At 34.6% G+C, this 25,835-nt stretch overlaps 2 protein-coding genes across 2 annotated transcripts in view; both read left to right on the top strand.

The window, feature by feature from the left end:
• LOC120333586 (uncharacterized) overlaps window positions 1-25,835 on the top strand; it is a 92,108-nt gene that overhangs the window by 50,572 nt on the left and 15,701 nt on the right. The gene's annotated exons all lie outside the window — the stretch shown is intronic.
• Window positions 12,387-25,835, top strand: part of LOC120335274 (uncharacterized) — a 241,649-nt gene continuing 228,200 nt past the window's right edge. Inside the window, exon 1 of the mRNA XM_078109459.1 lies at window positions 12,387-12,503. The gene's annotated coding sequence lies outside the window, so the exon portion shown is untranslated. The remainder of the gene's footprint in view (window positions 12,504-25,835) is intronic.

Raw genomic sequence — 25,835 nt, 5'->3', positions numbered from 1 at the left:
ATGCGAAAACAATCTTTTACTTTTCCCCAAACATGCATGAACGAGGTAACTTTAAAAACACTGATCGTGGGTGGAACATGCAATTTTGCGTGCTTCATCAATATCCCACACTTGGCAGTAGTCAAACATATTTTGAATAGACATACTTTGTAAGGGAGTGTTTTTGTTTCACCTGAATTGCAGTCTATGGCAGTCTGGGTTGTGAATATCATGTTGATTTCATGTATCTGGGCATAAAATTTCCGCATCATTTGTCCCTGGGTTTGTATTCGTAGTTTTTTTGCTATTAATAAGTAGCCTAATAAACCATGGAGTAAAAAAGATTGAAATGCTTGATGAAACAGAGCTTGTCCAAGGATAAGCACTAAATCAACAATCCAATTCAGGATTTCTCACAAATATTATGTGCAATTCTATCTGAAATTACCATTTACTACCATATCATAGAATTCGATGTTCATCTTGTGCCACAATACGGGACTATAGTCCCGTTTCATGACCTTCCTAAGAACTAACTTCATGCCAAAATTGAAATTGTAAAGGGACTTTATGGACATCATGCATAATTAGTTTGACAAAACATACTATAAAAACGATTATAATGATCGCAAAATTCTTGCTAAAACCGAGAATGTCCGGGGATGAACATCAATATATCAACAGTTCAATTCAGGAATTATTATTATGTTCAATTCCTGTCAAAATTACCGCCATCTCATTTCATGTACAAAAATGAAGAATCTTGGCAATGTTCTTTCTAATTCTGTAAACAATCAAAAAGGCCGCAATACGGGACTTTGTTTCGAACTTGATGAGTTGAAACTTTTACTGTCTATGTGATCAATTTTATAAACCAAATGGTAAAGTGGAATATTTGTTACATTTCTTCATTATCGGTACTAATTTTTCAAATCAAGAAGATCATTTAGACGAGAGGGAGGAGTCGCTTGAATGGCGATCAAGGTTGCATATCCTTATAAATTTCCAACTGTTTCCAAACTTGGCAAATGATATCAGACTGTTATGTACCGGTAATAGTATCTTTTGTACAAAGTCCGCGCCACTAATACAAAAATGTGAGATTTTAGAAAAACTTACGGTACTAATTATCCAGTTGGGGTTAGGGCTAGGAATGATTTGAATATTTGAACTTCCAGCGCAATCTGCACCCCTAACTCCGACTGGGAAATTACTAATTTTATTAAACTAACTGGAAAAACCTTTTATGGCTAGTCCAATAGCATCGCACATGAATTATTGTATATTTATGCAGAAGGATACTCATAATGTACATAGTTATTGATTCATATAGCTTTAGAAATTTTAATATTTTCCACAGTTACCAGAAGTTGAAGGAGCTCGTCTTTTAAGCAGCATATATAGCTAATGAACAATTTTTCAAAAAAAAACAACTCTTAAAAACCACTTAATTTAGTTCGATTTACTTTTGTAGTTTTTGAATATCCAAATTGATTTATGCATCAGTGGAGGAAAATTGATATATCATTATTAGTGGTTGAAAGGCAGTGTTCTGCCATATTATTTTACATACATGTGGATTATGTAAAATATTTGTCAACAGATCTATCTTGAGTTATATTTCTTTAAAGCGCATTGATCACTGTAAACCATTGGTTAAATTTTCCCAACTTTATTGTTAGAATTCCGCAGATACAATCATTTTTACTTCACGGTCTATCAACATGCTCAAGTAATCTAATCTTAGAAACACGTCAACCGAAAAGGAATGCGAAAACAATCATTTACTTTTGCCCAAACATGCATGAACGAGGTATCTTGAAAAATACTGATTGTGGGTGGAACATGCATACTTTCATGCTTCATCAATATCCCACACTCAGCAGAAGTCAAACATATTTTGAGTAAACACACCTTTGTACAGGAGTATTTTGGGTTTGATTCACCTGAATTGCAGTCTGCAGTCTTTTCATGTATCTGCGCGTAAAATTACAGTATCATTTGCCCCTGGCTTTGTGTTTAGAGTTTTTCCGTTATTAATAAGTAACCTGATAAACCATGGTGTAAAATGATTAAAATATTTGTGAAATGCTTAATAAAATTGAGCTTGTCCAAGGATAAGCACTAAATCAACAATCCAATTCAAGACTTCTCACAATTATTATGTGCAATTTCAATCTGAAATTACCATTTACTATCAGTCTACCATATCATAGTTTGTGAAAAAATGAAGAATTCAATGTTCATCTTGGCTATGGTCTGCATAATTAGTAAATAATGGGAAAGGTCGCAATATAGGACAATACCCGTTAACTTTTGTAAATTGGGCAAACAATACCGTGACCTTCCTAACAACTAACTTCATGACAAAATTGTAAGGGAACTTTATGGACACCCCGCATAATTAGTTTGACGAAACATGGTATAAAAACGGTTGTAAACAAACGAAACGATGCGATGAGGCTAACGTCAAGTTACTTTGTCACACTTTGTCAACGATCCACGAAGAGAGAGAGTTTAACAAGCTCGGAACATACGTGGGACACGCCATCTATGTGCGATCCAGCAGTATCCCATACTTGGCAGTATAATTTTTTGAAACACATTGCTGTTTTTATCAGTTTTATTAAACTGAGAAATACGATGTTGACGCGTATTCTTAGTAGTTGTAATTTGGGCAAACAAGACCATGACCTTCCTAGTTAGTTTTACCGAGTTTGATGTTAGTTATATGTAATTAGTTTGAGAAAACCATTGTATAAAAGTGATTGAAATAATCGCGAAATGCTTGCTGAAACTGAGATTGTCTAGGTACAGACATCAATATATCAACAGTTCATTTCAAGTCTTCTCACAATTGTTGTTTCCAATTCCTGTCAAAATTACCGGCATATTAAGGCATGTGAAAAATGAATAAGTATATTTTTATCTTGGTTATGTTTCTCCTAATTCTGTAAATAATGAAAAAGTCGTCAATAAGAGACTTTGTGTAGAGCTTGATCGGTTGAAATAGATTAAACTTTTACAGCCTATGTTGCCAATTCTATGAATCAATTGGTGAAGTGAAATATTTTTTTACATTTCTTCGTTTTTTGGACTAATTTTTCAAATCAAGAAATTCATTTAGACGAGAGGGAGGGCCCGTTTAAATGAAGATCGTGGTCGCATATTTTGATGAATTTCCAACTGTTATAAAACTTGGACAATGATATTAAACTGTTACGTATTAGGATCTTTTGTACATAGTCCCCGCCACTAGTGCAAAAATGTAAGATTTCAGAAAAACAACCCTCGCCACATTTTGAAATAACAACCCACTAATTATCCAGTGCAATCTGCATCCCTAACTCTAACTGGATAATTACTAATTTTTTTATTTTCAGCATTGGTGGGAGTGTTATGGACGGGACCATTGTACAAAAGATACATGTGTTATACTTTCCTTTTTTGTCTGAATGAAGCGTAAGTGAGTTCTGTGGTTACAGTTGGCATTTTAGTATGCTCAATACTTGCTTGCACAGAGCCATGTTCTGAGCAAAAAAAACTTGAAACACGTGATGTCTCAGTATTTATGCTTATGGTTGAGAAAAAATGTAAAATTTCTGGAATTGTCCTGTAGTGTCACTTGCAATAGCCTATTACGAGTTCGGAGACTGTATGGTAAATATACCCTATGCCCATAGGTCTGCCCACCTATACACAACATGATGTAAAGTAGGCGAACAAAATTAGCTTTCTCTATATTGGTACACATATTTCTGGAGCGCCGAAATCTGAAACTACTTTTTATGTCATTAGAGTTTAAATATTCTTGTGTTTCAATATATATTCAACATAATAGTACATAAACATGTTATATTTTGGGAGATTTTATTACCACCAACAAAGTCGACACTTTTGAAGCAACAGAATGCAAAATAATTCAACAAGAATTAGTTGATCATTATTTGTGTTGGTCAGGCTGCAAGACAGGTTAGGTCACAGAGAATCTTGGCCCTTGCTTTATGAAAGTAATCATTCAGATATAGCATCAGCGATGGAAAATGGATAAGAATACTGTATATAGAAATAAAATTTGTATGTGTGAATCAGCAATCGAATTTGAGTTTAATATTGCAATTTGTGATGTTAATAGGTCAAGTGAAATTTTTGAATCCGAGAAGGTCTAGAGAATCAGAACAAATATCGAGAGCATAGATTTATGGGGTGTATGATCTTTATAATTTGCAGCCATATCTTGTTTTATCTGAAGAAGTTAGACTATGATCTAACGAAAGCTCATAAATATACTTGATATTTTGTGGAAAGAGATTATGTTATTTTTATTTGGCATAGATTTAGTTTTTATAATTATTTATAATAGTTTTTTAATTTAGTTTTTGTAATTTGATATTCATCGGAAAAATACCAGGTTCGAATACATGGCAATAAAAATTATTTGGGGGGTGGCGGGATTATATGGAGACTTACGACTGGTCTTACATAAAATTAAAACTCTCAGTGTAGAAGCAATCGGTAACATATGGCATTTTATTAATACCCTGAAATACCAGTTTTGTTTTGTTTTTGAATGTTTGGGGTCTAATATAGCCAACAATATCTGATGGGTAGTTTAAACTTGCATTTGTCACCTAATTTTAGCAGCGGAATCATGACTATGTACCATGACGAGTACGAGAAGTTTTTCATAACTCTACATGTCAGATTTCATTAGGTACTCACTTTAAAATAAACAAATTTCTCTTTAAAGAGTTTTATCCTTGCAGAAAATTTGAAAAAAAAATATTTTTCAGTGCACTATCCTCATGATCGAAACTAATACATACCGGTACTCCTTTCTGCATTCCTGTCCTAAAAACACGCAATATAAAGTAATTTCTGTCGGTGTGGAAATATTTTTGCCAAAAAAACAGTATTTCCTCACACATAGAGCAGGGGTCCGCAAGTACTTTTTGGCGGCTCTGTTCAAAACAGAAGGCGTGGAATGGGTGTCGCATGAAACATCATTGAATGTATTACTTGAAATCGTGAAAACAACAATATTAATTTAGGAACAATTATGTAAATGTTACAAAGTTATTATGAATAGCGACTGTTTACAAAAGTGTACATTATATAGCAGATTTAATGGCATCTATGTTAGGCATCATCGCACTTGGATGACAAATGTTTTCTTGTTAGATTTGTAGCAGCTTTAGTTAAAGTTTATATTCTAGAACTTTGAAGTTATTGTCGAAAAGTATTATTGAATATTACATCGGATGGATCTTTTTTTATGAAGCTTTACCAGATGGTCAATACGCTGGATGTTTAAAGTGTATGACATTGTAAAGCAAATATGATGTCTTATCAAAAAGTAATAGCAAAAGTCAATGATAACACTGAAAAGTGCACTGACTTCTATGACTTTGCCGAACCTCATGGAGTTTTCAAGAGAAAACTAAATGTGGACGTAACTCCTCAATTGGAAGAAATTGATTTTTATAGAGGTGGAAGAATTCCTGAACACGATTATGTACCAGAGTCACCTAATCAACAAAAGTATTTACAACGAGAAAGAGAAATAGGGATCAGAAAAGAGACACAACTTGATGAATTGTTTAACAACTTTAAACATGGTCATGTCTGTTTCGTGGGGCCCCCTGGTTCAGGAAAGAGCACACTCATGAAAGCAACCTCAAGAGATGTCATACAGGGAAAATATTTTCAGGGGAATATCAAGATGGTTCCATATGTAGAATGTAAACAATTTATGAACGACAGTAAAGTAACAGCAGAAGAACTAATTTTCAGCAATCTCACAAAAGAAGAAAGAGTTCAAGCAATAGACATTGCAAAAACTCACCCAGAGGAAGTTTTGTTTATGCTCGACTCCTTGGATACTCTTCAATATACAGTTGATGGAGTTTATGAACTCATCAGTCTGGATGAGCCTGCATATCCTGAGGTAATAATGTGGAATTTTCTCTCTGAAAAATTATTTCCTGGCTGTCGCATTATATCGTCCAGTCGTGAACATTCCATCAGAAATTATTGGGGAGAAGTTCGACCAGACAAGGTCATTGCACTTGCTGGATTAACAATGGACTCCATCAAGGAAATAATTTCTGGATATGAAGGAAATGAAGAGGCCGAGAAAATAATGGAATTTCTTAAAATCAAAGCTCCATTACTTTTGTTTCTTTGCACCACACCTGTGATGCTTGTTTACACATTGATAGCGTTGAAAGTCAAATCTGCCTTTAAACCAAACACTATGACTGGTATTATGATTGTGGTCATGCAAAGTATCTTACGATCACCCCACACTCACCAAGAGAATATTCTGGAAGTCTTAGACAAATTGAAGGAACTATCATTTATTGGGACAGTAGAACGTCGAGTTCTATTTACAGAAGATGATTTTCGTCAAGTTCATCTAAAACCGGAAGAAGCAACCGATCTCGCAATTCTGGCTCCTGGAGGAATATATCGTAAACTCTTTCGAGGAATCCACCTTCTTTATTTTCAACATCAAAGTATTCAAGAAATGCTCACATCTCTTTATATTCTTGGACTGGAATTAAAATCTTTCAAGGACTTCGTGGATAAACATCTTCATACTGGTCACTTTGTTTTTGTCAGAAGAATGATCTGTGGATTTTTATTGAATCCCACAGTTTATGGAGCAGCCGGAATTTTACTCAAAGGTAATGTGTTGTTTATTGTTGATTCAAATTCAAGCTAGAGCCATCTTTTCCTTAATTCGAATCTAAAATTTGTTAGACGTTTTTCGCATTATCAATTAATCAGTGCAATGGCCTAGCAGTTAAAGTGTTTGACATAATAACTGTATTGGCATTGTAGGTTACTCATCTCAGGTTCAAGCATACTTATCTCTTTACCTAGGGTGTAATAAATTTGGTAGACAATGCTGACCTAGGAATATTCCTGTAATTTTAGGAAACAGTAACTCTGCCTAGCTTATCAGTGCACACTGTTACAGGGCATTGTTCGGAGCCAAATCCATGAATAAGTGCCATATAACAAACTAATTTATTAATGCTGTAATTTTTGGTGATAGGGGCAAAGGTTCAGATGCTACTACGGTATTCTATGGCAAAACAAAAAGTAGCCAAGCTCTATTATTACATATTTTACACTTTAAGCTTTGGAAAATCTGAATTGCAAAAACAAACATATTCAAACACTATGCCAAACATTTTAACTGACACATTGATGCAAACAGGTGCGGCATGTTAATGCCGAATACCATATACATTGATTGGCTATGGCTGACTAGATTCAAATTTCCCTTTGTAAAAAAGACAAAGGTTATTAATATTTGTACATCAACCTTGGTAACATATTATTCAGACACAAGTATCATCAGTATTCACATATTCTTATATTTTCACAGAAATTAGGGATCTTGAAGAAAAACGAGATATTCTTAAGAAAAGTCTGCAATTACAACTCATAAAAATATCAGACAAATCAGATCTTTTGGAACTTTTCAATGCATTGAACGAAGCCAAGAATGGAACGAGCGACATTGTCAAATCATGTCTTTATAAAATTGACATGTCTGGTCATCCTCTTTCCGTCAGTGATGTTCATGTCATTGGGTCAGTAGCTTTCTACTGCACATCACTCTCAATGGATTTCGATAATTGTGATCTCAAGTCAGCCTCACTTCAAACTCTGGCATCTGAATTGAAAGGATCAAATGTGAAGGTAGAATTTCTGATATTAAATTCTTTAAATTTTGTTTTCATGTCTTTATTATAAATAAGGCTTTAGGCAAGCAGCTCATATTTGGAGTTACCGGTACTACTATATAGTAGAATTATATTAATTATATGTTGAAATATATATCAGAATTTTTTTTGTTTGAAAGTATTTACTGAATTGTCACACGGAGTATGACATACAGGATGTGCAAATCACCATAGCGACTGTAACCTGTCCTCAGATCAACTACAAGCTTTAAAATCATCCTTGGGCAGCACAGAGGTGTAACACAATAATATTCACATAATTATCGCTTTTGAAAGAGTTGGAAGAAATTTTGAGTTTGATTTTTTAATATGTTATAGTTTTACACCTTCATAACCCAGAATTGGATTACATGGTGAAATTTATGTAAAACCTCAATAATTTTAAATTTAGCTTTTTCAGCTTTCAGGCCTACTCATTTTTTTTGAATATTTGTTTGAAATACATAATAACCAATTGCGATGAGCAATTTAGTTTCATTGAGTCTTGTCCTGTGATTGTGTGAAATACCTAAAATGGCCCTATATTGCACCCAAAGTGACTATAAACCAAGTGGAGGCACCGAGTTCAATGTTGAATATCGGCCGCCATTTTGTGTCCAGCGAATCGGTTAAACGCGGCAGCGTCGGTTTGTTTTAGCTTCGCCAGAAGGTCTCGTTCGTCAATTTGTTTGAAGATTTTTTACTGTTTTGCATTTTATTCTGGTAATTTCATTATTGGACACGTTTAGTGGACATAACGATCGTTTCAATATTATGTTGTTATTGTTATTTGTCTCCATCATTTTTAAAAAATCGCTTTTCTCTTCGAATACTGGACCAATTGTTTTGAAATTTTCAGTGGTTAAAAATAAAATTTTTCTCCGGAAAGCTATTACTTTTTTTTTCGCTATGACGTCGTCAAAATTATTGCCATTGGGTGGCGCTACATGTCCATATATTTGAGCATAGCTCTCTTGTTTTTCCTTTGCTATTTAGGATAGGATAGGATTTACATATTTATCCCGGGGGAGGGGATGGCCGATAAGACGGCTTATCCATATGGCGAACCACGACCTCTCGTCCAGTTACCATTCCAAGTCTGGTATGGGATTAGTTATATTGTTTTGTTTTCGGAAGCATGGACTTGATGGTGGAGGAAGCCGTAACCGACCAGCGGTTACGTGAACCACCCAACGACGGCGAGGAGTCCAGCAATCCTCTCGCACATAATCATCCCTGCATGAAATTCGAACCTGCGAACCCACGCAGAGTAATTAGAGGTGCGGTGGCGAGCGTATTCCTAACGCTTAGCCCGTTGAGCCACACCGCCGCGCATTTGCCTCGTAGAATCATACTGGTATTGTGCGGTTTCGGGAAATTTGCGATAGTTATCTTATCATTTCGTGTGAGTTATGCAACTTTGAAACCTCATATCTCACGAACCCTATATTATATGCTGATAAGTTTTATATTGTTTGAGAAACAATCTAGGAGACTAATTAAAATTCTGAGATAGAGATTAAATGTCGCGTCATCATACAAAAATCGGCAAAATTGAAAAGCCTGGAATTTTTTTGAAAAGCTTCTGAATTAAATAAAAAAAACTTCGATTTGTTCTTGTCTTAACCTAATATGACATCGACACATTTGCAGATGTTAAAGACAGCTTCCGACATTAGATAGAATTTATTGTACACCAGTAAAATTGTATAAGTTATTTCATTCAATGTTCTCCAATTCTTGACATGTCCGCTGCGACAACTTGAGTTAAACAACAACGTTCCCTGATCACTTCGTTACGCAATTACGTTGCAACGTAGCAACGTTCCGTATGAAAAACACATATCGCTCTTCTTCGCAAGTTTGAAACGTCATTAACCTGATGCATACGTTTAAATCAGGTACTAATTGAACTGGTATTATGATACCTGTTCACACCATGCCGAAAGTTTAAAGCTGCGTTTTACAATAATCATTCCAGAAGCTGATGAAATGAATTTTCTCGGGAAAATTTTTCCTAATTTAACGAGCTGTTGCAAAAGTTGCTCCAAAAATTATAGAACGTAAACGATCTCATGGCTAGCACATTGTGTGGTCTAATGAATTTCATCGAAGCATGTACATTATAAGCTACAAAATTTAAAAACCAGCCGCCGCGACTGGTGTTGCAGCTCTTATCAACTTATTATTGACAGGATATTTCGATTCTTTTGCGTCGGAAAATGTAAAATATTTATTATCTAGCGACGCCATCATGTCCTCTACGTTCTTGTTGATAAAACCTAATTGTAATTTTATCGATATCTGACAGTTAAAAATTAGCCTTGATGTTTCCGGGTGAACCCTATAAGGACACAGGGTTCAAATTGTTTGTTTGTTTCTATGGGAAGTGTCAATCCCGATGAATGCCCACAATCGTTACTAACTCTTTTTAGGTCTTACACACATGATAAATATTCGCAAATTGATAGTTTTACCCAATATTAATGCCTTTCATAATATATGTTCGCCTGTTACTTTTCTGACAGATAAAGTTGCTTGAAATATAATTTCCCATCTTGCTACAATATCGCTTTGAAAATTCTGAAACATTTTCTCAATTTAAAGTTAAATATTCACGCAAAAGAGGAGACAAAAAAAGTATTGAAAAACTGTATGCTAGTTGACCTGTGGCAAGAGCTCAAGTCAAATAGATAATATATTATTTATACACTCCAGATTATTAGATGTTCTTGTAAACTTGATATACGCCGTTATCCTTCGTTCCATGCATGTGGTATATCTTTTGATATTATTTTGCCAATGTACACCTTGTTGAAAATTTGCGATACGCATATTTTAATACCATGACATGTACCGCAAAAATAGTGCAAGTTTCTGTAGTATAATTTGTATTGTAGTTCTGTCAGTTTGTTAAAATAGGTTCTGTGCAAGTAGCGATACTTACATAGGAATTTTATAATGAAATGTTTATCTTTTTGTTTAATATTTTGGTCTTATTGGGTGTTGATTTATCGAGTAAAGTTGGATGACTTCAACCTTAACTTCATATATGCTGACCATACCGATGAGCCAAGTTATCCGAGAAACATCTGCGGTTAATTAATTTTTCAGAAGAATGTTCATTCGTTTTGCCGCTGCGAAAGTTTGGTCCGAATTATTGAGCATCGTTTTTTTTCATTCAGCTGTTTAACGATCGCAGGTTTAATTCACTTGGTTAGGAATTGGATCATACAGCGATAGAACTCTGGACACAAAATGGCTGGTGTGACGTCACGCGAGCGCTTATAACGTTACCAATGCATGTCCTCACTTGGTTTATAGTCACTTTGATTGCACCCAAAGAAAGATTTTTTTTCTGATAAACTTCAAAGTTCAATTGATTTTTAATAAAATTTTAGAATAAATGGGCAGTGTTAGGAGCAGCATTCATTTTCTTGAGTACTAATGGAATATTGTTTTTGAGAAAAATATTCTATTTCTCTCTTATTCATGACTTCCACTCTAAACCAAGCCATGTACAAGTGTCCACTGAAAGAGTTACTATTTTTTGAAAAACTGAACTTATTGCAGTTCGGCGTTGACCAACCATTTTATTACACCTTGTGTTCAGTGGTTTGAACTTGTGCAAACGCAGTCAAGTTCATTGGTCTTACTCATTGGTCATCACGCCCATGCATGTGAATTCATAGTTCCCATGTTATTTTATCATCTCCAAAAATTGCTGTTTGGTTTGAGTGTTCGATAGTACGGAGGAAAAAAGGTGCTGTATGTCAAACTTCCGACCGAAAATAATATTTCTTAAACAATTAATGATAAGTGTTCCATAACCAAATTTAATTTTGACTTGATCAAATATGAAATGTCCACTTGTTTAAACTTGAGTCACAGCTTATTACATTTATTTTAGTCACCAAAGCAATATTCACCATATAAATATTTTGACATTATATACAGTAATTCTGCTGCCGTAAACTTGTAATTTAGTAAATCCGAATGAATCAGATGGGGTCTATGTTACATAAATTAAGCTTGCTTTTTCATACCAAACCTTGTGACAAACTCTAAGTTTTAGTCTTTTGTACGAATTTATAATTACCATTCAAAGCAACCTTTGACCTCTGGAACCTGGCTAGTTGTCTGTTTTTGAAATTTTAATTTTGACCCCGTAGCTCCCAGTTAACAATGATACCACAACTTTTATTTTTATTTATGGACTATAAATGCTATGGGAAAGTAGAGAGGTATGGGCCACCTAACTTGCCAAGCTATTTTGTTTTGGTCTTTCGCATAAAATATCCAGTCTTTTACTCCCTGAATGTTTGATAATTCAGCTAACTGTTCTACGCATTGTTTTGTGAAATGAATTTTACCACAAAAAATGAAAAATGTCGTTTGCGCAAAAAAAATTGCTGTAGAGAGACGGAGGTAACATCAATCTCTCTAATCTTGCATTTTCGATGCCCTACATAACGCTACCATATAATTCTAATAGGAAATATTGCACAAACACGAATGAACATGAGATATAGCGAGAACAAAATTACCATAAAAATTGTCAGTCACGAAATACGAGGTGCGGCTAAAATGAAACGGGACTGACGTCACAGATTGCGCAACACGATTAACCATCGGTAATCAACACTTTTGCAGTGTAGCGTAATATGTGTTCTTTGTTTAACAGCTGTTTTGACACAATATCGCAATTATTTTTGCTTTTCAGGATCCATAAGTGAATGTGATAAATTTCTTGTTGAAAAAAAATGCTGTGCGAGGTCTGATTGAGTTTTTTGGCGATAGTGGGTTCAATTGCAGAATGAGGATTGAGCAAAGAATTAACATTGAATTTTGTGTCAAACTTGGAGAAATGCATGTCAACTCGGCATGCATTCAATCGTTGAGCTTTCTGCTCCTCAGTCAACTCAAAAGCCTTTGGCATCATTTTGGCACACACCTTTCACATTCCCAAAGTGTCAACCAAAATGGTGCGGACCGTTTCTTTGTCCATCCCAATTTCGTTGGCAATGACGCGAATTGTTAAGCGACGGTCACTGCGAACCAACTGCCAAACCTTTTCGATGTTGGTATCAGAAGTGGAAGTGCAAGGCCTCCCTGATCTCGGATCATTCTCCACATCCTCCCTGCCTTCCACAAATCGCTTGTGCCATTCAAAAACTTTTGTTCTGGACATGGAAGAATCTCCATAAACATCACTCAACATCTGCAAGGTCTCAATCACCGTTTTTCCAAGTTTGACACAAAATTTAATGTTAATTCTTTGCTCAGTCGTCATTCTTTAATTGAACCCCCTATCGCCAAAAAACTCCATCAGACCTTGCACAGCATTTTTTTTCAACAAGAAATTTATCACATTCACTTATGGATCCTGAAAAGCAAAAATAATTGCGATATTGTGTCAAAACAGCTGTTAAACAAAGAACACATATTACGCCACACTGCAAAAGTGTTGATGACCGATGGTTAATCGTGTTGCGCAATCTGTGACGTCAGTCCCGTTTCTTTTTAGCCTTACGTGACATGATTATAGACAATAAACAAATGATATATGCATGTATATCCCAGTTTTTTGATGTGACGCAAAATATTAATCCATTTTGTATTTTCTTTTATGTATATAAACAATTTCTCATATGCCCGCATTTGATTATAAAAGTGGTTCCCAAATTAATTTGATATAAGTCGCGAAATATTAACCCATATCTTAAAAATTGTTTCTATGTGCTAACGTTTAGAAATAAAGCGATAGAAATCAAGAAAATTAATTTTGAAAGTCATTTGTGACTCGCTGATGTCAGACATTATATTTGTTTATATACACAAAGACAAGCTCACGAGTAGCATCAATTAAATGTGTATAAACTATTACTTGTCACAATTAACTTCAATAAAAACCATTTTTTATTTTCAATGCACTGATATTTGAATTCCTTAAATAAACATATAACACTTCCTTCCTTTTGAGCTGCCAAATGTAATGTAATCATCTTTAGGCGATGGGGTAAATTCTTTTCATGTATGTTTCAAGCCAGAAAATGAAACATGTATGCCCTCTTTCTTGATTACAAACCACAATTACACATTTGTATTGTACTGAGGTTTTCATCAGTCGAAGAATAAATTTGATGTTTTCTTAGGGAAAAAGTTCATTTTATTGATGCTGCCACAGTTGGCAATTCTTCATTAATAAACCATGCATTTTTAATATTCTTGATTCTGAACCTTGTGCAATTGTTTATCAATAATCACGATATGATTGATGGTGTGTAAGGTAAATATCTCAATAATAACGGAGATAAGCATTTTTATCAGCGCTATGAAAGCATAAGATGCTGTAAAGACAAATAAAAACTTGTGGTGATAATTGTATTAAGGTGATAGTGCACAGAATGAAATAGTTTTGACCGCAATACTGTGATTTGCTGAAAGTAAAACGAGGCCGTTGTTTGTTCCAAGTAGAAGGCAGAAATTTTGAATCGTGGAAAATTATAAAATGAGGGTTATTACCCATGTAATCTCCCCCACTAGCTTTTCCCTTGAGTGATATATAATTTCACTTAAACTTAAATTAACATGATTGCGACAATCAATGAAGTTGTTTGAAAATATATATGTAACAGCACAAAATTATCATCAATTGCAAAATAGCCAGTATGCATATATATCCCGTAAATTTACAGCAGATATGCCCCTTTGGCAACCTCTTCCCTACAAATTTGTATGTGTAGTGCAATGAAACGAACATGATCTGGTTCTAAGCATATAAAACTATGGCGAGCATTGTTGTTCAACTAAAGAACAGAAATTTCTTAATTTATTCTGTCCCGACTTGTTGGCCGGTAATATGGAGAAACTCTCAGCGGTGTGGCACATGGCTCGGCAGTGTGGCAAATTCTGCTAAGAGTTAGGAATATGCTTGCCACCGCACCTCTGATTGCCATGCATGGGTTCGCAGTTTTGAATCGCATGCAGGATTGATTACGTATGAGAAGATGACTGGACTTCTCGCCACCATAAGGTGGTTCATGTACCCCCTGGTCGGCTACGGCTTTCTCCACCATCAAGTTCATGCATCTTAAAACTGGCTAACTAAATGGTAACCGAACGAGAGGCGTGGTTCGCCATATGAGGATTGAGCAATCTTATTGGCTTCCCTCTCCCCCGGGATAAATATGTAAATCCTATTTCTAAACCCTAATTTGAGCGATAAAGATTGGCTTCGTCTCACAATGTAGAAGTCTTTTTTAGCATGTTTTCTTGGTGATGAAACTGCTATCTGCCAAATACCTGGGCTGGGATGGGCAGCTCTGCCTATTTCATACAAACGGCAGCAGGCCTTTCTATTTGATATGTTCCTACTAGCGCCAAAATTATATTACAACTTTACAAAAGAATGGTGAGAAATGAAGACATCAACATCGAACATGACGAGAAAAATACATTTTCCAAGTTCAATATTTTCGGTTAACAAAATAGGAGCCAGATACAAATCTATGGTCACTCACTCAAACAGAGGACCATGATACTTTACTCCATTGAAGCAGCAATCCATTAGCTACTTGTAATAATAATTTGAAATAGGCCGTGTTAATAGCATAGTAATATTTTAATGTTAGTTTTCTACTTTGTGAGTATTAAGGGTTTCATAAAGCTTTCGAACTATTTGACAACATGGGTCAGAATTCTCAGTGTTTGAGTGGCTCACCCAATATATATCGATTCTGATATGTCTACTTTTGTAGTTTGATTTTTTTTTCAAATCCAATGGTAAGGTTTAGAACAGAGTGGTCCAAGGTTGTCGGCTCCAGGGGCCACAAAATTGATTAGCCACTTTGATCAGTATTTGTCATTTATTAAGCTAAATCATGCAAAAACCACCAAAAAACTTACTAAAACCAGCAAAAGGCTTTCTATATCTACGTATAGTGTAAGATTTCAAACTCTCCATAACAGTAAAAGTGTTTCCGCAAAAGTAAGTTCTTTTGAACAGCCATAGGATTTTTTAAGCAAAATCTTAACTTTGGAAAAGCTCATTGCTCACAAGATTCTAAAATGTGGTTTTAAAATATTCCTTTGTCACCGACAAAACTTGCCGATATATCAAGCAAGCATTGTGGTACCCCCACCCTCCCCCCCTCGTCAGTTTGCAAAATAACGTACAAATAAATAACTGCAGAATAATTTATTACCAAATGTGAGGTGCAGGAGGGTAACTACTAAATGTTCTGACATATAGGCAGCATTTTTTGTAATACCCTTCAGGCGGGCTGCAAAAAAACACCCGGCATTAATATTAGTTATCAGACATAGCCAACTAAGCTAATATGATTTTTAGTTTTCTATGATACCAAAATTTTTAGCACATATTCGTGACCAAAAAGATTGAAATTCAGATAACAATTTAGACTGCCAAGCTCATCATTCAACTTTGCTAGTAGCCTAAGAACACTGTTCAATTCAGTGACATTGGTGATATAACAATATGCCACAGATTTTACTGGTTAATTCTATGACGAAACAACACCAAATGCGATATTTGATTACCATCTGGCCCGAGGGCCTGGGTTTGGACCACCATGGTCTAGAACATGGGTTCCCAAACTTTATTGGCCGCGGGCCAAAATTAGAATAGGAAAGATGTTCGCGGGCCGGAAGAATGTAGCGCCCAAAAGTGGATTCACTTTCATTTGATATTTTTTTGAAACATGTTTGTTTGACTCATAATGGAGCTTTATGTTGTATTCCTTCAGAACTGGAAATTTATCCAAGAAATGTTAGTTTTCATGAATCTAGTTTTCGTTTGATTTCTGACATCTTTAACTTTCCTATATGGCTGATAACTAAATTACTACCCTATGTAATCCTAACACCGGTACCTATAATTGATATACTGGTATAATTGAATTGTTACGATAAACACATGCTTGAACTCTGATAATGACATAAATTAACGGTATCTAGATCGCAAAAAGGTGGAAATAAAATCTGTTGAACACTATTTCACATAAGCTCGGCGGGCCATTTCAAATCGTTACGCGGGCCGGATTTGACACGCGGGCCGTGGTTTGGGAACCCCTGGTCTAGAATATTACTAGAATATCGTGAATCGAAACCTAGAAATTCCACGGAAAACCACTTCCAGTTTGTAAATGTTCATAATGGATCTCCGCTCTAGGAGACCCTTTTATTATCAGTCGTTCTGTCTGTGTATCTGTCTGGACCAAACGGGAGGAATTTCTCACATGGGTTATCATGTCACCCCAGTATTGTGCGTTTCATAGAAAGTCCGGATGGAGGTTTCGTTGGAATGACAACGACGAATAACGCGCCGATCGTTGAGAAATTTCCATTTTTTTTTCAACTTATCGCCGTTCAATTGTTAACTAAGTTGAAATTTGAAATTTCAAGAACGCTACCTTCTGCACAGTAAAATACACTTTCCAATAAGTCGTCTTTGGTCTCGATACTCCATAAACTGGAGAAGCCTTAGGGATTTTAATGAACATGATTTTCTCCAATTTTTAGTCACCGCATATCAGTCACGTAAGTATGTCTACAAAACGCGCAGCGTTCTAAATGAATCGGACTTTTTAACCAATCTGCTCACTTAGTTAATCGCGCCACAGTTAAAGATCCTCAAGTTTCTATGGATGGCAGTAAGTAGCTAAGTGCGGGCCCCAACTATCAGCTGAGATCCTGGGTGCCTACCGGCTTGTTTTTTTTTATTTCTCACTCAGTAAAGAACCATTTATAGAAATTTTTATATGTGTAAAAATAATTAGATGGTTACCAGATGGAGCCACCCAAATTTCCGAATAGAAAACCGCTGTACACAATGAATATGCTTGGATCAGGAACTAAAAAGTTTTTAGAAATATTTTCAATGAAACTTCACAGAATTAGCTTAGTTTTTGTCCAATTGACATGGCTTGCAGCAACGACCCGATCGCTATTTCATCCAATGGTGATTTTTGTATTAAAGTGAAAAAACAAAACTTGATTTCCAAATTTTTTGTATTATGATCTTAAAATTTTTCTTTGTTTACTATAAGCGCACTTCCTTGCAAAGACTGCGAGAAATTTCGCAAATCCCAAACTTTTCAGGAATTTTGTTATCTCATAGTGAGCAAAGGCAGGTCAAAACATTTATGACTTTTGAAATTCATACATGCAAGTATGACTGTTTTAATACCATAACAATATTTTTGTTCTGTTTTATGAGTTTTAAGGATTTCATAATTGCTCAATCATTCGTTCTCATGCAGTTGTTAACATGGGATTCAACTATTCCGAATTTACAGATTTTAATTCTGATATGTCTAATTTTGTATTTCAGATTTTGTTTTTAAATTCAACGATATTTTCTATGAAATATTAATGGTATATTTTGTATCGAAAACTACTTTCAGTTTGAGAAGTTCATAATTGTTTATTTCTCACTCAGTAGAGAACCATTTATAGATTTCATGGTTTATAAATTATTCTTGTTTCTTTATAGATCAAGGAGTTGGAGCTGAGTGAAAACATAAACATGGGAGTTGAAGGTTTATCATCAGTTGGACAAATACTTTCCAATCAATCCTGTGTTGAATACTTGGGTCTTGGCGACTGCAACCTGTCATCAGATCAACTACAAGCTTTCAAATCATCCTTGGGAAACACAGAGGTATAACACAATAATAATGACATGATTAACGTTTTAACAAGGGTTGGAGGAAATTTTGATTTTTTTATATGTTATAGTTTTACACTTTCATAACCCAAAATTGGATCACATGGTGGAATTTATGAAAAACCTCTACAATTTTAAATTTATCTTTTTAATAATAGTTCCCAGGCCTGAATGTTTATTTGAAAATTTGTTTGAAAAACATAATAACCAATTCTTTTGATCAATTCGGTTCTGTTGAGTCTTGTTCTGTGATTGTGTGAAATACGCGGAATTGCCCTATATCAGTGGTTCCCGGATGAGGTCGCGAGCAGATTTTTCGGGGCGCCTAACTTCTTGTGAATGTACATTAATTCGCTTATATTTATCAATAATTTGAAATTAATAAAGTGACGTTTTTAAAGGTCAGGTAGAGAATGCGATTTAGTGATTGGAACGTCAATGATATATCCACGTTTTCAGCTTTTTTATGCGTGTTGTTCAATTCGAAGTATTGTTGTCTTTGGCCCTGATCTGGCAACAGTCTTTACACGTGCGCTTGCAGGCTAAATAATTTATGTTTACGGTTGAATTCGGTTTCATAATAGCTTGAGTTTTAGGGAGAGATAGTTATTTAACCCTTTCCGTGCGGTGGGCACGCATACGTACCCACGACAATAGTCGCTAGATTGCGGCGGGTACGTTGATGTACTCCACCGTTTTATTTAGCAATCGGTCGCAAACTGTTGGTCTAGTTTTTCCGGGTTTTAGTTTATTGATAAGAAGTCTTCTTCGAGATTAACATAAGCGACGGTAAATCTCGCTTTCGTTTACGACGGGAATTTCATTTGCGGCGGATCGAGGAAGTGTTTTTGAAATTTATGCAAATTTCGGTGTTTTTTGGGTGGTAATAGAAGACATATTATCCATTCCATCTACCAAAGTATTTTGAGTTAGATCACGAAATTGCTACAGCAATATTATGCTATTGTTTGCCAACCACGAAGCGGTAACAGTAAAGGATTTAGCGAATATTTCTATTTTTTATCACGGTTTGAAGTTTCAACTCCCAAGAAAAAAAAATGCCTTTTTTATATCCGGTTTGTGGCTCAGACCCCCACTTTTTAAAAAACTTTTTTTTTAATCGCCAATTGCAAGCTCTTTAAATAAGCTTTCCAACGAGACGTCAGTGGGCAGCAGAGAATCGTTAGTTTTTCGTTAGTCGATCGATTAGTTGTGGGGGTACAAATGCATAAAATCAGCGTAGCAAATACGATTATTTAATAAAAAATGAAAATCGCATGGAAAGGGTTAAGTTACCTTTAAGTTATGTCCACTACGCTTGATCATTGTATCGCGCTGATGCGTTGTTCCTCTGTCTATTACATATCAGTGTGCCAGTAACGTAACGTTGAAACGTACCGGTGTCGTAAATTGCATAACGATGGATAGATAGTCGGGGGATTGCTGGTAGATTTGCATCACCTGTTCAACTGACTGCATGGAGAAAGAATTTCTTGATTTTGCCAAACCAAAAACATACGTATATAAGAATAAATAAGGATGTAAAGATTTGCTAATTTTCCAAAGCAGTTACTTACCGGTACATTTCAAAATAATATAAAACATAACTGAACCATTATCACAACTTCTTCACTAAAATGACATCCGGAAATTCAAGAAAATTGGCTGTACTTAAAACAAAACACAGAAATAGGTTGAGTGTAGAAGATGACATGCGGCTGTGCCTCAGTAACATTACACCAAGGTCTCAAAAACTGACAAACGATGTACAGGCGCAATCTTCTCATTAACATAATTGGGGCCACTGCTAGCTGCTGCCCGACACCCAGAAATTACCTGTCATCCCATTGGCTCGTTTGTATCCCGCGGTTACGTACAATGTGTCTGAACAGTCAGTTTGAGTCGCTAGCTAACTTCAGTGAGAAGACGATACGCGTAACAGATAAACAAAAGAAAATTAAAATGAAAAATAAATGACCTAGAAGAGAAAAACAAAAAAAAACACAAAAGTAAAAAAAAAGTATATTCTAAGTTTGAAATTCATGTGCGTGTGCTCATTTCCGTATTATCGTCGCTCTCAACTGTCGACTTTTGTCGCTTCGTCTCATCTCCTTTAAAAGCTATACAACCGCTCTCCACGGTCTTTTCTTAGCCCAGCCTAGTCGACTAACGCCAACGATAAGCGAACAATCAGTTTATTGTTGTTATTCGTTATTTCTCTGTTCTTTCCATGAATATACCCTTTCTATTTATTATGCCGTAATCTAGTTCTAACATGTATTAGTTACGGTTTTTAACCATAATATGATTTATACAAATAGTATAGTAGTTTTGTGGGATCTTAGAACAGATTAGAGAATTTACATGTAAAATGTGTCCCTACCTACGAAGGGATTTAGGAACGAATTAACTTCGTAGGTATGGTTTCTAATGCTTTTCTTGTTGCAGGGCGCGAGTATCTGTAAGTGTTGATTTAAGAAAATTGGGGTCGCGAAAAAAAAACGTTGGGAACCACTTCCCTATATCATACTCAATTTTTTTCTGATGATTTTCCAAGTTTAATCTATTGAAAAAAAATTTTAAAACCAATTAGCAAAGTATTCTTTCTTGAGTACTTATCATTAAATATATTTTTTGAGAAAAATGTACTATATGACTCTTATCAACACCATTCACTCTAAATTAGGCCATGTACAACTGTTCACTGATATCTCTTAAAAAAGGATAAGGAAATAGTATTACCTTTTAACAGATATCAGTGAACAATTGTACATAACCTGGTTTGGAGTGAACGGCATTGAAAAGAGTCATATAACACATTTTTCTGAAAATTTGAATGCAATTCAGATTGAAATTTGGGACAGAAGGTAACAGATTTCAAACATTAAATGATGAATGATAACAATTGTTAAAAGCTACTTATTTCCAATATTGAAGGTTGGACAACAAAAGCATTTCTGTTTTTGAAATATTACCGTAATATGACTATGTTGCTCTAAGGTAAAAATAATTTTACAATTTTGTTTATTGATTCCAAATGCTACCCAAGATATGAAATACAATCGGTTTGATCAAAAAAATTGTCACTTGACTGAAACATTGAATTTTAATATCTATTTATCCTCACTTGATAAAAACTTCCAACTTCTGGCACCAGGCTATATTCAAAGTTATAAGGGTGGGTCAACTTTCTAAATGCGGATTTTTACCAAGTTTGTCGAATTTGAATATGAATTTCACTATGTTGTGTATTAATGCCAATTGCTACCACTTCATTAAATGCAATTATTTTGACCTACAACCCCAAGGCCATTCAGAGTTAGGTCAACATTTTATGATGTATCACCATCGTCAAATTTAGTATTAAAAAACAGTAGGCCTATAAGATGCAAAAGGATAAATTTTCTAATTTGTATGAACTATTAGAAATTTTTATATGTGGTATTATAATTAGATGATTACCAGACGGAGCCACTCAAATTGTTGAATAGAAATACGCTGTACACAATGGATATGCTTGATCAGGAACTAAAAAGTTTTTAGAATTATTTTCAATGAAACTTCACAGAATTAGCTGAGTTTTTGTCCAATTGACATGGCTTGCAGCAACGACCCGATCGCTATTTCACCCAATGGTGATTTTTGTATTAAAGTGAAAAAACAAAACTTGATTTTCAAATATTTTGTATTTTAAGCTATAGTATGAGCTTAAAATTTTTCTTTGTTGACTATTAGTGCACTTCCCTGCAAAAACTGCGAAAAATTTTTGCAAATGCTAAACTTTTTAGGAATTTTGTTATCTCATAGTGAGCAAAGGCAGGTCAAAACATTTTTGACTTTTAAATTTTGAAATTCATTTCTGCAAGTGTGACTGTTTTGATATACCTTTAACAATATTTTTGTTCTGTTCTATGAGTTTCAAGGATTTCATAATTGCTCAATCGTTCATCTTGTGCAGTTGTTACAAATTTAAAGATTTTTATTCTGATATGTCTAGTTTTGTAGTTCAGATTTTGTTTTTAAATTCAACGTTATTTTCTATGGAATATTAATGGTATATTTTGCATCTAAAACTACTTTCAGTTTGAGAATGTTCATAATTTTTTATTTTTCACTCATTAGAGAACCATTCATAGATTTCATGGTTTATAATTTATTCTTGTCTCTTAATAGATCCTGAGGTTGTTGCTGAGTGGAAACAAAAACATGGGAGTTGAAGATTTGTCAACAGTTGGACAAATACTTTCCAATCAATCCTGTGTTAAATACTTGGATCTTGGCAACTGCAACCTGTCATCAGATCAACTACAAGCTTTCAAATCATCCTTGGGAAACACAGAGGTATAACACAATAATAATGACATAATTATCGTTTTAACAAGGGTTGGAGGAAATTTTGATTTTTCAATATGTCATAGTTTTACACTTTCATAACCCAAAATTGGATTGCATGGTGGAATTTTTTTTAAATTTACCTTCTTTAAATAATAGTTTTCAGGCCTACTTGTTTATTCAAAGATTTGTTTGAAAAACATAATAACCAATTCTTCTGATCAATTCGGTTCTGTTGAGTCTTGTTCTGTGATTGTGTGAAATACGCGAAATTGCCCTATATCATACTAAATTTTTTCTGATGATTTTCCAAGTTTAATTGATTGAAAGAAAATTTTAGAACCAAATTAACAAAGTACTCTTTTCTTGAGTACTTATCATTAAATATATTTTTTGACAAAAATGTTCTATATGACTCATATCAACACCATTCACCCTAAATTAGGCCCTGTACAACTGTTCACTGATATATTTTAAAAAAGGATAAGGAAATAGTATTACCTTCTAACAGATATCAGTGAACAATTGTACATAACCTGGTTTGGAGTGAACGGCATTGAAAAGAGTCATATAACACATTTTTCTGAAAATTTGAATGCAATTCAGATTGAAATGGCATGAATTATATTGTTAGGCCATGACATTAATATTACAGGTAGTTATCAGACATAGCCAACCAAGCTAATTCGATTTTTAGTTTTCTATGATACCAAAATTATTAGCATATATTCGTGACCAAAAATATAGAAATCCAGATAACAATTTAGACTGCCAAGCACATCATTCAACTTTGCTAGTCGCCTAAGAACACTGTTCAATTCAGTGACATTGGTGATATAACAATATGCCAAAAGATGTTTCTGGTTAATTCTATGAAGAAACAACACCAAATGTGAATTTTGATTACCATCTGGCCCGCGGGCCTGGGTTTGGACCACCTTGGTCTAGAATATTACTAGAAAATCGTGAATCAAAACCTAGAAATTCCATTGAGTCGTCTTTGGTCTCGATACTCCATAAACTGGAGAAGCCTCAGGGATTTTAATGAACATGATTCTTTCCAATTTTTAGTCACCGCATATCAGTCACGTAAGTATGTCTACAAAACGTGCAGCGCTCAAAATGAATAGGACTTTTTAACCTACCCGCTCACTTAGTTAATCCCGCCACCGTTAAAGAACCTTAAGTTTCTATGGATGGCAATAAGTAGCTAGGTGCGGCCCCAACTATCAGCGGAGATCCTGGGTGCCTACCGGCTTGTTTTTTTTATTTCTCACTCAGTAAAGAACCATTTATAGAAATTTTTATATGTGTTAAATAATTAGATGGTTACCAGACGGAGCCACCCAAATTTCAAAATAGAAAACCTCCGTACACAATGAATATGCTTGATCAGGAACTAAAACGTTTTTAGAAATATTTTCAATGAAACTTCACAGAATTAGCTGAGTTTTTGTCCAATTGACATGGCTTGCAGCAACGACCCGATCGCTATTTCACCCAATGGTGATTTTTGTATTAAAGTGAAAAAACAAAACTTGATTTTCAAATTTTTTGTATTTTAAGCTATAGTATGAGCTTACAATTTTTCTTTGTTTACTACAAGTGCACTTCCCTGCAAGAACTGCGGAAAATTTTCGCAAATGCCAAACTTTTTAGGAATTTTTCATCTCATAGTAAGCAAAGGCGGGTCAAAACATTTTTTGACTTTTGAAATTTGAAATTCATACCTGCAAGTGTGACTGTTTTGATATCATAACAAAATTAATTTTTGTTCTGTTCTATGAGTTTTGAGGATTTCATAATTGCTCAATCATTCATTCATCGTGCAGTTGTTAACATGGGATTCAACTATTCCGAATTTACAGATTTTAATTCTGATACCTATGTCTAGTTTTGTAGTTCAGATTTTGTTTTTAAATTCAACGTTATTTTCTATGAAATATTAATGGTATATTTGTATCGAAAACTATTTTCAGTTTTAGAAGTTCATAATTTTTTATTTCTCACTCAGTAGAGAACCATTTATGGATTTTATGGTTTATAAATTATTCTTGTCTCTTTATAGATCATGAAGTTGGGGCTGGGTGGAAACACAAACATGGGAGTTGAAGGTTTGTCAACAGTTGGACAAATACTTTCCAATCAATCCTGTGTTAAATACTTGGGCCTTTTCCGCTGTAACCTGTCATCAGATCAACTACAAGCTTTCAAATCATTCCTGGGAAACACAGAGGTATATCACAATAATAATGAAATAATTAACGTTTTAACAAGGGTTGGAGGAAATTTTGATTTTTCAATATGTTATAGTTTTACACTTTCATAACCCAAAATTGGATTGCATGATGGAATTTATGAAAAACCTCTACAATTCTAAGTTTATCATTTTTGAGACTAGTTTTCAGGCCTACTTGTTTATTCAAAGATTTGTTTGAAAAACATAATAATCAATTCTTCTGACCAATACGGTTCTGTTGAGTCTTGTTCTGTGATTGTGTGAAATACGCGAAATTGCCCTTCTTTTCTGATGATATGAAATACAATCGGTTTGACCAAAAAAATTGTCACTTGACTGAAACATTGAATTTTGTTATCTATTTATCCTCACTTGATAAAAACTTCCAACTTCTGGCACCAGGCTATATTTAAAGTTACAAGGGTGGATCAACTTTCTAAATGCGGATTTTTACCAAGTTTGTCGAATTTGAATATGAATTTCACTATGTTGTGTATTAATGCCAATTGCTACCACTTCATTGAATGCAATTATTTTGACCTACAACCCCAAGGCCATTCAGAGTTAGGTCAGCCTTTTATGATGTATCACTGTCGTCAAATTTAATATTAAAAACAGTAGGCCTATAAGATGCAAAACGATAAATTTTATAATTATCAATGAACTATTAGAAATTTTTATATGTGTTATTATAATTAGATAGTTACCTGACGGAGCCACCCAAATTTCCGAATAGAAAACCGAATTTCCGAATTGCAAAATATAAAAAACTCATGCTCTCCTCTTTTTCCAATCTGCTGTTGCCACATCTCCCAGTAAATGTCGTGTTGGTATTCCATTTTTTCGCCATTTTCAG

This window comes from Styela clava, chromosome 2, assembly GCF_964204865.1.
Source record: "Styela clava chromosome 2, kaStyClav1.hap1.2, whole genome shotgun sequence".
NCBI classification, from domain to species: domain Eukaryota; kingdom Metazoa; phylum Chordata; class Ascidiacea; order Stolidobranchia; family Styelidae; genus Styela; species Styela clava.
This window is presented reverse-complemented; position numbering and strand designations above follow the sequence as displayed.